General features: G+C 46.0%; 1 protein-coding gene across 3 annotated transcripts in view; it reads right to left on the bottom strand.

Moving 5' to 3' along the window:
• Nucleotides 1-14,640, bottom strand: part of PXYLP1 (2-phosphoxylose phosphatase 1) — a 76,067-nt gene that overhangs the window by 17,811 nt on the left and 43,616 nt on the right. The window lies entirely within an intron of this gene.

Below are 14,640 nucleotides of genomic sequence, written 5' to 3'. Positions count from 1 at the left end.
TCTTTTAAAAATACTTATTTATTTGGCTGTATTGGGTCTTAGTTGTAGAACATGGGATCTTCATAGCAGTGTGCAGACTCCCTAGTTTTGGCAAATGGGCTTAGTTGCTCTGTGGCATATGGGATCTTAGTTCCCTGACGAGGGATCAAACCCGTGTCTCCTGCACTGGAAGATGGATTCTGAACCACTGGACTACCAGAGAAGCCTTGAGTCCCCCCCAAGCCCTGCCTCTTTCTCAACACCCTCACCCTCCCCTTGTCAATAATTATCTATGCGACACCAGGTGGGTCACCCAGAGAGAGGGGGCATCACCCACAGTGGTGAAGGAAGAACTTATTAACTTCATGCAATCTGATCACTTTGTTCTGAACACCCTTTGAATTCTGGTAAATACTAAGGCAGAAAGCCATTATCTACCGAGTGCCTATGAAGTGCTAGACATGTGTCTGTCATATCTCATTTAATACCATCTGCCTTGCACTCTGGGGCCCTCTGAGTCCAAGCATGGATATCTGCTCATTAATTCTCAAGAGACTATTTTACAGTGAAGAGAACCACAGACACAAGGCAAGGCCGAGGCAACTGCCCAAGGTGTGTGTGCTGGAGGGAAGACATCTCAAGCTCACCCACCTTTCCTCAGGCCAGCTTCTCCCCCACCCCCATCTGCTGGCTGTCACGGATGGACACTGCAGTCTGTTATGCTTGTCCAGCCAGCAACCCTCTTTCTGTTGGGGAACCACTCCTTCCCTGCCATGTGGTTCAGCTGAACTGCCAATCACAATGTCAAGTATAATACAGACAAGAGGAGGGGACTCCTTTTCTCCTGGACACTGATATCTAAGAACAGAAACCCAGAGCTGTCCCAGTCATTTGTCCCTCCATGGACAGCCTCTGCCTGCAGTGGCCAGAGCAACAAATGAGGAGAGTTATCAGAGACAAAGAGGAAGGAAGATCTGAGGACATTCATCCTCTGGGCCCTGGGTCCAGATGTGGCTGAAGTGCCCATTGGATGTCCCAGTTTTGTAAGTCGAGAAAGTCTACTTATTATTTAAGCTAGTCTGACCTGGGCTTCTGTTCCTTTCAACCAAGTGAGTGCTGGTTTATACATTTTATCAATTATTTATAAGCAGATGTAAGTCCATCTCTTAGGTTAGTAGTACTCAATCTTTCAAAGAGTTCTCAATTTGGAACTACCTACAATAATAATTGTTGTATTTTTAGCATCACCAACTGAGCAAATATGTGGAAACAGGTGTGCCCATGAATCATTAAGAGGAGATGAAGAAGAGGTAGCAAGAATACACAGAAGAACTGTATAAAAAATGTTCCTAATGACCCAGATAATCACTCTGGTACTCACCTACAGCCAGACATCCTGCAGTGTGAAGTCAAATGGGCCTTAGGAACCATTACTACAATAAAGTTAGTAGAGGTGATGGAATTCCAGTTGAACTATATGAAATTATAAAAGATGATGCTGTTAAAGTGCTTGACTCAATATGTCAGCAAATCAGTAGTGGCCACAGGACTGGAAAAGGTCAGTTTTCATTCCAATCCCAAGAAAGGCAATGCCCAAAAATGTTCAAATTACCACACAATTGCACACATTTCACATGCTAGCAAGATTATGCTCAAAATCCTTCAAGCTAGGCTTCAAACAGTATGTGAACTGAGAACTTCCAGATGTAAAAGTTGGAATTAGAGAAGTCAGAAGAACCAGAGATCAAATCGCCAACATCCATTGGATCATAGAAAAAGTAAGGGAATTCCAAAAAAATCTACTTCTGCTTCATTGACTACGCTAAAACCTTTGGTGTATCACCACAAACTGTGGAAAATTCTTAAAAAGATGGAAACACCCGACCACCTTACCTGCCTCCTGAGAAATGTGTATGCAGGTCAAGAAACAACAGTTAGTACTGGACATGGAACAACAGACTGGTTCCAAATTGGGAAAGGAGTACGTCAAGGCTGCATATTGTCACCCTGATTATTGAACTTATATTTTGAGTACATCATGTGAAATGCCAGGCTGGATGAATCACTGGCTGGAATCAAGATTGCCAGGGGAAATATCACCAACCTTAGACATACAAATGATACCACTTTAATGGCAGAAAGTGAACAGGAACTAAAGAGCCTCTTGAGGAAGGTGAAAGAGGAGAGTGAAAAAGCTGGCTTAAAACTCAACATTCAAAAACTAAGATCATGGCATCTGGTCCCATCACTTCATGGGAAATAGATGGGGAAACAATGACAGTGACAGACTTTATTTTCTTGGGCTCCAAAATCACTGTGGATGGTGACTGCAGCCGTGAAATTAAAAGATGCTTGCTCCTTAGAAGAAAAGCTGACACAACCTAAACAGCATATTAAAAAGCAGAGACATCACTTTACCGACAAAGGTCTGTATAGTCAAAGCTATGGTTTTTCCAGTAGTCATGTACGGATGTGAGAGTTGGACCATAAAGAATGCTGAGCGCTGAAGGATTGATGTTTTTTGAACTGTGGTGTTGGAGAAGACTCTTGAGAGTGCCTTGTACAGCAATGAGATCAAATCAGTCAATCCTAAAGGAAATCAACCCTGAATATTCACTGGAAGGACTGATGATGAAGCCGAAGCTCCAATACTTTGGCCACTTGATGTGAAGAGCCGATACACTGGAAAAGATCCTGATGCTGGGTATTGAGGGCAAGAGGAGAAGAGGACGACAGACAATAAGACGGCTGGATGGCATCACTGACCCAATGGACATAAATCTGAGCAAGCTCAGGGAGATAGTGAAGGACAGGGACGCCCGGTGTGCTGCAGTTCATAGGGTTGCAGAGAGTTGAACATGACTTGGCAACTGAACAACAACAAGGAATCCTTTAACTTCTTATTAATCATCATATAATATAAATGCATATATTTGAACAATAGCTAAAACAGGGATCAATCACCAGTTTAAATCAACTTAAATTCCCTAACTACTTCTACAAATTTTCCTAATAGTTAAAGCTTCCCTTTGGCAAACATGTTATAAACAAAGGTATAAGATAAGCAATCCACTGAGAAGAAAATATTTACAACATATATAACAAACTATTTAATATTCAAAGTGCACAAATCTCCTAAAATTGAAAAATTAAAAAGGATATGAGCAGGCTAACTATAGAAAAATAAAAACCAGGGTAATAAACATACAAAAAAATGTTCAATATTATACATACTTTAAAAATACAAATGATTATTCAGAGACATTCCTGGGTACAGGCTAGTCAGTTACAATTAAAGTTGACTCTTTTTCAGTAAAAAAAAAAAATACAAATGAAACAATAGGATAGGATTACCTCCATCCTACCAGATTAGAAATACACATTTTAACAATAATATCATTATTGGCCAGGGTTTGAAACCTACATTTCCCTACATTTCAGGTAAGAGAGGAAGTTAAAAGGACTTTTGGGAAGGAGTATTTGCCAATCACCACCAAAATGTTACACGTACTTTATTCATGACCCTATTTTTCTATCTCTTGGAATCTATTCGACAAAAATATCAATTCCCGTCACCAAGACACATGGCCAAAGAGATTCACTGCAGCACTGTATGCTGCTGCTGCTGCTAAGTCGCTTCAGTCGTGTCCGACTCTGTGCGACCCCATAGACGGCAGCCCACCAGGCTCCCCCGTCCCTGGGATTCTCCAGGCAAGAACACTGGAGTGGGTTGCCATTTCCTTCTCCAATGCAGGAAAGTGAAAGGTGAAAGTGAGGTCGCTCAGTCATGTCCCACTCTCAGCGACCCCATGGACTGCAGCTCACCAGGCTCCTCCGTCCATGGGATTTTCCAGGCAAGAGCGCTGGAGTAGGTGCAGCACTGTATATAATATAATAACACAAAAAAGGGAAATGACCTAAATATCTTTTATCAGCAGAACGGAATGTAACACCCACAGTGGAATATTCTGCCAAGGTTAAAAAGAATGAAAAAGAATAAAAGATTCTTTGATTTTTGTGAATAAACCAAGTCACTGGATATTTACATAATCCTTTTTATGGAAAGAAAAAATTAACCATAAGTTTATGAATATATAGGCATTTTTATTATGCAAATGAACAGAAAAATGTCTACAAGGACATTCCCCAAAAGTGCCTTTGGGGAATGGGTAGAATGGGGTGTAAAGAAGTATTTTCACTTGTTTTTCTGTGACTGTCTACATTGTTTTATAAATCCACACACATACATATGTAGATACTGATATGTATTCACAATAAGCACATGTTATATATTACCTACATTCTATATGTATACAAATACATGCATATTCTAGCATGTCCAGGTATACTGATACTTTTTTTCCAATAAGCATATTTTCATCCATTACTTATGATGAAACAACAATCACAGAGCTAGAGTTGGCCCTTCACCAACTAAAGGAGCCCTTCAGTTTGTCCTAAACCCACGTCCTTCCTAACAGTTAGGAAGGTCTGGAACTGCTAACACATAGCTCAAGTGTCCGAAGGTCATTTACCATGGTGGGGAGGATTTGTGCCAGAGCAAGAGGACAATAAAAAGTATATGTCATAATTAGCCTCCAATTAAAATAAGTAAGTTAATTTAAAAATAAAGAAAGGGGCTTCCGTGGTGGCTCAGAGAGACCTGGGTTCAATCCCTGGGTCGGGAAGATCCCCTGGAGAAGGAAATAGCAACCCACTCCAGTATTCTTGCCTGGAGAATCCTGTGGATGGAGGAGCCTGGTACAGGTTACAGGCCATGCAGTCACAAAGAGTCGGACATGTAATAATTAAAGTACATGTCATAATTAGCCTCCAATTAAAATAAATAAATTAATTTAAAAGCAAAATAAAGAAGGCGAAAAAAACAAGTACATGTCCTAAGGCAGCATGTTAATGACCCAGCCCCTCCAGCCACGTGGCACCCCTCAGTCCTTGACTCTGCTCTTTTATTAAGCGGTACCAGGTGCCGGCCCCTTGGCCATGCCTGTGGGCACACTCCCTTTGAATCTGGGCCACTTAGCTGAAGCTGAGGAGACATAATAATACAAGTGACCCTGGGACGGAGGGGCATGGGTCCCTGAGCATCCCAGAGTCCTCACAGTTTGCTGGTTTATTTGAGGGCACATGTGGTGAGGCCTGTTGGAACTGCTATAAGCTGAGTGTTTGCTGTGCTGTGCTCAGACGTGCCCAGTCATGTCCAACTCTTTGCAACCCTATGGACTGTAGCCTGCCAGGCTTCTCTGTCCATGGCATGTTCCTGGTAAGAATACTGGAGCAGGTTGCCATTACCTACTGCACGGATCTTCTGGGCCCAGGGATCGACCTGCATCTCCTGGGTCTCCTGTGCTGGCAGGCAGATTCTTTACCATTGCACCATTTGGGAAGCCCAAGCTGAGTGTTCATGCTCCCCCAAATTCACGTTAAAATCCTAACTGCCAATGTGATGGTATTTGGAGGTGAGGCCTTGGGGAGTAATTCAGTCAAGAGGGTGGAGTCCTCATGAATGGGATTAGTGCCATTATAAGAGAGATCCCAGAGAGCTGCCACCCCCATTTCTGTGATGTGAGGTTACAGCAAAAAGGGGGCTACGGGCAGACTCAGGTGTAAGGGAGCATCCTGGGGCTGAAGAATGCTGCTTCTTCTGGCAGACCTCCCCAGCCCTGAGGACACATAGGAGCTCTGCTGATCCCATGCAGCTCATATGTCACTGGGCAAGAAAAAGGAACTGTAGGCGCATCAGAAGGAACAGTGGGCAGTCACACAGATGGAAGAATAATGAGGTGTAACGAGGTGTCATGCAGGGGTAAAAAGCTCCACGAACAGACATGAGTGCCCTGGGGCCACTGTATCACTGTGGCCAACACAAATAACCCAATAGGAGACACCTTTTATTAATAATTAACTCGGTATCAATGGGCACGTTTTCTTTGTGGTGTGATTTCCCAATAGAAGACTTCACACGCCACCTGGGGATACGAGTCTCTCCCATTTATGCCTGTTGTACCTGCCCATCGCATCTATAATCACTTTCATCCCGTCATCACATCCATAAACCTTCTTGTATAAAAAGATGCCAGTGACGTCTCAAGGTCAAAGAATGGCAGAGAACATGACCTCTAAAGCAGCCCCTTGGGCCCCCTCACACGCAAAAGCAACTAGCAAACTTCTTAGAACCAGAGTAAGACAATCAGATGCTGTTTCATGTAGGTCCCTCCCCTGTCTCACCCCCCATCCCTCAATGCACAGAAGGATCCATGTGCCTCATTACCAAACATCCCTGTAGCTGTGACTAAAATTCAAGCCAAACTGGCTGGTGCTGCTTTTTCCAGCCTTACACCTCACCTCATCCTAGGAAGAGCAACCATCAGTCAGGCGTGAACCTCAGGCAGGAGCAGGTCAAGGGACTTGTCTGGGGTCACTTGCCCTGTAAGCCCAGCCCTGCTGACCTGCCAGACCTGGTATTTAGGCATCTCCCATCCAGCTATCCAACATTTATTGAGCATCTACTGGGAATTCTTCAGAGAATAAAAGATTACAGTTGCTGCCCTTTTGCCAGAGCTTACAATCCAGCTGAGGAGGGTGGTAAGACATTAAATAAGAAAAAGCAAGCAGAAAGCATATGGGGAAATGCCCTTCTCAGTCACAGTGCCTCTGCACACCCTGGTGGTTGGTTTGGGGGTATGGGGGTAGGAATAATGCAGAAACAAACCGGATATAGAGGAGATACTGGGAAGTCACCACAAGAATGATCAAGAAGAGGCTTGGAAGAAATACCATCTATCAACAAGTCTCAGCTCAGCAGCCAACTTGATGAATATGTCTGAAGAAAGATGTCTCATCCAACAATGAACTGCTTCTTTTATTTATTCTATTGACGACTCCCATGGGAGAGAGGAAAGGAGAGAAAGCGAGTCCAGAGTCAGGGTCAGATCATGACCCTAGCCCCTAGGCTGCAAGTGCCTTCTTATCTGGCCTTGGTTTCAGGCCCCTTAGTTAGTCCACATGCTCAGCAGGTCACGTGTATACAGCCAGCTCATCACCTGGGAATCACTGTGACTTCACGAAGACAGGTCAGTGCCTCTCTTCCAGGACACCAGGCCCACGCCCACCACCTCCAGCTCCTCACTCCATATGGGGGCTCTGGCCCAGGGCAGGGGACAAGAATTTACCTGCTTCCAGGCCTCTTCCCACCTGCTCTAGCATTCAGAACCCACTGTATGAATCAGGAGATTCTGATGGAACACTGTGGGCTCATCCCTGGGTCAGAGCACCACCTCTCCCTTCCCTTCTGCAGATGGCTCCTCTCCCAGGTCAACCCCATGCTGTGGTGGGGGTGGTCATGACCCTGTCCTTGCCATGCTGATGGTCCCCAGGGATGCGACCTGGCACTAGCCAACTGGGTCAATAAAGGCCTTTTCCAGGAAAGACAGCTTTCCCACATGGAAGAATCAGGTGACCTCAGAACCCCTGCCTCCTGCCAACCCTGCCCTAGTCATTTAGTTATCCTGCTGTTGTTTAGTTATCAACTCTTCCTCTGATTATACAGACACCCTGGCAGGTTTAAGTCAGGCATCTAGGATCCACAGGTGTCCCAGGGCAGGTGGGCAAGTGTTGGCTGGCCTCTAGGTTCTGACACTCTGGGTTCAGCTGCCCCACAGGCCTCACCACTGACTGGACCAGCAAAGAACCTGGTGCGACCAAGGTGTGGCCCCACCACCTGCTTTTCACCCTCCTAGCTCCAGAGTCTGCTTCACCCTTGTTGGGACCTCAGCCCTGGGCTGGTCACCTTCCTAAGGGACTGTAGTCACTTCCCCCTTGCATCACTCAGGTCTGTCCTGAGTCAGCCCTGCAGCCATAATTCCCTTAAATAGTTCAGCTCACCCAACTATTCAAGGCACCTTCTTATAAGTTAAACACCCCTAGTCCTGTCACCTGATTTCTGTGATTTCTTCCTCCCAAAAGATCAAAAGGTTCTTGAATTCTCTTTATCTTTGATTTCATTTGTGTCGATTTGATTACTATGTGTCTAGGTGTGTTCCTCCTTGGGTTTATCATGGCTGGGACACTGTGTGCTTCCTGGACTATTTCTTTTCACATCTTAGTTAAGTTTTCAGCTATTGACTCTTTAAATATTTTCTCGGGTCCTTTCTCTCTTCTCCTTCTGGGACCCCTATAATACAAATGTTGGTGGTGTTTTTACGTTGTCCCAGAGGCTGTCTTTGTTTCTTTTCATTATTTTTTCTATATTCTATTTTGTGGCACTGATTTCCACCATTCTGTCTTCCAGAAATTCTGGAAATTCTGTCTCAGCTCCTTTGCTATTGATTCCTTCTAGTGTATTATTCATCTCTGTTTGATCTTTAGTTCTAGGTCATTGGTAAACATTTCTTGCATCTTCTCCATTCTTTTTCTGAGATTCTGGATTAACTTCACCATCATTATTCTGAATTCTTTTTCTGGAAGACTGCCTATCTCCACTTCACTTAGTTGTTCTTCTGGGGTTTACCCTGTTCCTTCATCTGGGAGATAACCCTGTGCCTTTTCATTTTGATTAACTTCCTGGATTGTGTGGTTTCTGTTCTGCAGGCTGTGGGACTGAAGTTCTTCTTGCTTATTCTGTCTTCCCTCTGGTGAATGAGGCTATAAGAGGCTTGTGCAAGCTTCCTGATGAGAAAGACTGGCGGTGAAACAAACTGGGTCTTGCTCTGGTGGGCAGGACCATGCTCAGTAAAACTTTAATCCAGTTGTCTGCTCATGGGTGGGGCGGCATTCTCCCTGTTAGTTGTTTGGCCTGAGGCGACCCAGCTGTGGAGTCTACGGGCTCTACGGTAGGGCTAATGGTGAACTCCAAGAGGGCTCACACCAAGGGCCACCCTCCAGGACTGCTGTTGCCAGTGTCCCTGTCCCCACAGCAAGCCACTGCCAGCCCACGCCCCCCCAGGAGACCCTCCAACACTAGCGGGTAGGTCTGGTTCAGTCTCCTGTGGGGTCACTGCTCCTATCCCACCCAGAGTGGAATCTGTTTCCCCCAGTCCTGTGGGAGTCCTGCAGTCAAATCCCACTGGCCTTCAAAGTCTGATTCCCTGAGGATTCCCAGTCCCTTTGCCAGATCCGCAGGCTGGGAAGCCTGATGTGGGGGCTCAGAGCTTTCACAGCAGTGGGAGAACTTCTTTGGTATTATCATTCTCCAGTCTGTGAGCTGCCGACCCAGTGGGTGTTGGATTTGATTTTATCATGATTGCACCCCTCCAACTGTCTTGTTGAGGCTTCTCCTTTTTCTTTGGATGTGGGGTATCTTCTTTTGGTGGATTCAGCATCCTCCTGTTGTAGGTTATTCAACAACTAGTTGCCCTGAATTCTCTTTATTGAGTTGCTCTGACAGACAACTCCCATAATTCCCTTAGACTTCCTCAATCCACTAAAGTGTCTTTAATGTTCTTTCTTTCTCTAGCCTGCACTGAATATAAAAATGTGTGTGATTCTCAAATAAAAACCAGAGCCAGACCACCAGAGCCCCACAGTGGGAGTGGAGGTACTCACAGGGTTGAGGACTCAGCTGCTGCCCTAGGCTGTTCCAAGTTCTTATCTCCTCCCTGCCTGACACTCTTCTGACATCTGACACCTAACCCCACAGGGTGGCCAGAGTGCAAGGGGCAGGGGTCCCACTGTGACCTGAACCCAAGCCCAGCTGCAGCCTCCTGGAGGGGCCAGGAAACCTCACCTTCCTCTGGGGCCACTGCAAACTGGCCTTGACCAAACAGGGTCCCTCAGGTTAGATGCTGCAAGTGCCAAAGACTCTGAATCATGACAGAAACTAGAAATCAGTCAGACATAGAAGACAGATCCCCCAATAGAACTATGAAAAGAGCCCCAGCCATCCTCAACCACCTCAGGGCCTGGAGCCTCTCTACCTTACCTTTGAGAATCTGGAAAGAGCTATTGATCCTCAGCCCTGAAAAAGGCCTGTGTACACTCTTTTACATTTGGTTTCTGGGGGTTCATAACGCCTCTGAAACCATGTGAGACAATGCAGATGTCCATGGACTCAGGTTAGGAATGCAATGCACCTGGAAACAGGTTTCCAATTTCAACACCCTCGAGTAGAGATTTTTTCATTTTACAAAATGAAAAAGGGTTGTTACAATTCATATAAACATGTGTTCATCCTAAAATAGGCACCAATACTAAGGTATAAAAAGAAGTGAGTCATGCATAGTCCCACCACCCAGAGAACCCACAGTGAATGAATGCTGCAGTGTGTGTGGCTCGAAGTCCTGCCAGAGATGAACGGTGTTCCAGTCCCTGCTCCGGTGCCAATGGTGACAGGGTCACTATGGCTCAAGAACATTGTTGCCCCTTCCCCAGGAGCAAAAAGTTTTTTGTGTCTCAAAGGTCTGTATCCCACTGAGGCCAGCAAACCAACAGCCCAGGAAAGTGGGTCAAGGTAGGTCATTTGCTTCTACAAAAACAGTCAAAAAAGAAGAGCGGTCAGGTGGATGGGTGAGTCATGGGGAGGCGACCTGAGTGAGAGACCATGTGCTGCAGGGGTGGGGACGTGCCTGCAGGTATTTGGATACTGTGAAGACTGGTCGTCTCACCCTCTGGTAGATACCTGGGGCTGGGGCGAGGCAGAGCTAGGTTCTGAGTTTCCCATAAAGCAGACCCCAGGGCAGTGTGGTCCAGCCCCTCAGACAACACAGGAAAAAGAAGGAAGGAGGCAGGGAGGGCAACAGACGATGCTGGAGCCAGAACCAGATAAATCAGAGAGGGCCCTGCATTGTGGCTGAGTCCCTGCTTCTCTCACCCTGGGCGGCCAGCTCTGCTGAGCCCCAGTGAGGCATCCAGTGCTGGGGCCACACTGGCAGGAAGCACAGTGAGATGGTTCCAATGTCTCTGTGGGCATTCCTGACTGTACCTTTTTATTCAGGATTCAGATTCTGTCCCCTCAAGACCTCATTTCTGATCAGTCTCAAAAACCTCCCCCTCCAACCCCTTCCCCCAAGGCAGGGTGCTACCAATATCACAGGGCTGTGCATCTGATTACCACTTATCTCACTTCAAGTTTTTTTTTTTTTTTTAATGTCGTCAGCTTGGAGCCCTGTTGCCAAGACAACGAGAAATGAGGCCCAAGCTGATCAGTGCAAACTCCGCCCAGGCAGGCTCCCACCGGGTCCCTGGCTCACCTCTGTTCAGTTGTTCCTCCCGTGTCAACGTCCCGCAGCTTCCTCTCCTGTTTGTCTCTCTTCGTACAATCCTGGCAATCCCCACATGCTCTCCTGAATTCACAGACTCATTTAACTAACACTTTCTAGTTTCACTAACGAGTCCTGATAACTTGCTCTCTTCTAAAATAGGAGATTCACCTTCTTAATCAATACTGCTGACTACACACACACACTCTCCCACATAAAGGTACCACATGTCTTTTTAGCAAACATATTACGGAGTCAATATTACTCGGTATTAAGTAATACTGAGATGTCTATGTAAATATGGTGTAACGGATGTAGGAGTTTTTCCTATTGGACATTTTGGTTCTTGACCCCCTTTTCCTACTACAAGCAGGGCTGCAATTAACATCTTTGAGCATACATCTCTATCCTTCAGTTTACTCTTAGGAGAAACTCTCTAAGATCAGAAACAAGGAAAGAGGGAAAGAAATAAGGAAGAAAGAGGGAGAGAGAGAGAGAAACAAGGTCTCCACCCTGGGAGAAAACCAGAAATGATCCACAGACATAAATGTGTCCCATTTTTAGTTCATGGAAGGGCCCACCTGGTACCTACCTCCTCCAAGATAAGTATGACATGAACTTAAGTCACTGATTTGTCTAGCTTAACTGTGTCACTTATCTACAGAACTTTTTTTCTACCCAAAGATATTGAACTCTATGTGGTAGCTACACACAAAACATTCAAAGAAAAACTAAGTTGAAAATTCTCAGAAATCAAACAAGCAGTTTCCCTGGTGGCTCAGTGGTAAAGAATCTGCCTGGCAATATAGGAGACACGGGCTTGACCCCTGATCCTGGAAGATCCCACATGCCCCGGAGCAACTAAGCCCATGCACAACTACTGAGCCTGTGCTCTGGAGCCCATGAAGTACAACTACAGAGCCCACACACCCTAGAGCCTGTGCTCCGCAACAAGGGAAGCCACCGCAATGAGAAGCCCGCATGCTGCATCAAGGAATAGCTCCTACTCGCTGCAACCAGAGAAAAGTCCGCACAACAACAAAGACACAACACAGCCAAAAATAAATAAATAAAAATTTAAAAATCAAACAATATAAATCTCCAAGAAAAGGATCATGATTAATTTAAGAAATATTAAATAAAAGTTGTACTTAGAAACAAGAACCCATAGGTTAAAAATGCAAGCCCTCATTTTAAATTTCTCATTCTTTTTGACTTCAACTCACCAAAATAAAAACCCTGGAGGAAACTTATTGTGATTTTAAAATATACAGTACATTAGAGCCATAGCATTCTAAGGGTTGCCTCCCCCAAACTTTTGCCACTAAAACACTTAAAGACCTCATGAATCCCCAAATTGATGCACATCACTCAGACATTTGCTTTTCTTCATAAAATGTATACCAGACAGAGAAAAGAGAGTGACAAAGCCCCCCAACTTGAGGGCAGGACATAGGACTAGGACCAGGAGCCTGCTTGCAGTTATGATTATGTGTATTTGGGCCTCAGCAAAATCCCGCCACCACATGCCAAGGCCCTGCAGAAGGGCCCATGAAGAGCAGGAGCTGCAAATGCCAAGTGCCACCCTCGAAGAGTGGGCTGAGGCGAAAACCGGGTGGGTGGACCAAGGTGAGTGTCACAACACCTGGCACCTTGCAGGGGTTCCTCGCCTCCTGCTCAAGAGGCAATTTTCTTTTAATTTACACACTGTTCTACCAAGCCTGGCTCTGCCCTTTGCTAGAAGACAACAGACCCAAAGCAGCATGAGGGAGGGGACATGGGGGCTGGAAGACACGGGAAAATGATGGCTATGCAGGGAAGGAAGGTGCCAGGGAAGCTACCGGACATGTGCACGCACACACACAGCACCATACACACATGTGCGCACATCCCACTTATACACACACCCACATAAACACGCCACACATACACACATGCCACTCATACACACCCCACACACACACACCACTTATACACACCCCACACATACACACCCCACTAATACACACTGCACACATACACACACCACTTACACACACTCCAAACATACACACACCACTCATACACACCCCACACACACACACCACTTATACACACTGCACACATACACACCACTTATACACACTGCATACACACCCCACTAATACACACTTCAAACACACACACACCACTTACACACACTCCAAACATACACACACCACTTATACACACCCCACACATACACACCCCACTAATACACACTGCACACATACACACACCACTTACACACACTCCAAACATACACACACCACTCATACACACCCCACACACACACACCACTTATACACACCCCACACACACACACCACTTATACACACCCCCACACACACACCACTTATACACACCCCCCCACACACACCCCACTTATACACACTTCAAACATACACACACCACTCATACACACCCCACACACACACACCACTTATACACACCCCACACACACACACCACTTATACACACTGCACACATACACACCCCACTAATACACACTTCAAACACACACACACCACTTACATACATCCCACACACACACACCACTTATACACACTGCACACATACACACCCCACTAGTACACACTTCAAACACACACACACCACTTACACACACTCCAAACACACACACACCACTTATACACACCCCCCACACACACACCCCACTAATACACACTTCAAACACACACACACCACTTACACACACTCCAAACATACACACACCACTCATACACACCCCACACACACACACCACTTATACACACCCCCCACACACACACCCCACTAATACACACTTCAAACACACACACACCACTTACACACACTCCAAACATACACACACCACTCATACACACCCCACACACACACACCACTCATACACACCCCACACACACACACCACTTATACACACCCCACACACACACACCACTTATACACACCCCCCCACACACACCACTTATACACACCCCCACACACACACCCCACTTATACACACTCCAAACATACACACACCACTTATATACATCCCACACACACACACCACTTATACACACCCCACACATACACACACCCCACACATAAACACACCCCACACATACACACACCCCATACATACACACACCCCCACATACACACACCCCCACATACACACACCCCACACATACACACACCCCCACATACACACACCCCCACATACACACACCCCACACATACACACACCCCACACATACACACCCCACACATACACACACCCCCACATACACACACCCCACACATACACACCCCACACATACACACCCCACACCACTTATACATACTTGTGTTCATTTGCTTCAGTCGTGGCCGACTCTTTCTGACACCGTGGACTGTAGCCCACCAGGCTCCTCTGTCCATGGGATTCTCCAGGCAATAATACTGA

The sequence above is a fragment of the Cervus elaphus genome, chromosome 19 (assembly GCF_910594005.1).
Source record: "Cervus elaphus chromosome 19, mCerEla1.1, whole genome shotgun sequence".
Taxonomy (NCBI): Eukaryota; Metazoa; Chordata; class Mammalia; order Artiodactyla; family Cervidae; genus Cervus; species Cervus elaphus.
Note: the sequence above shows the minus strand (reverse complement) of the source record. Positions and strands in the feature narration are given on the sequence as shown.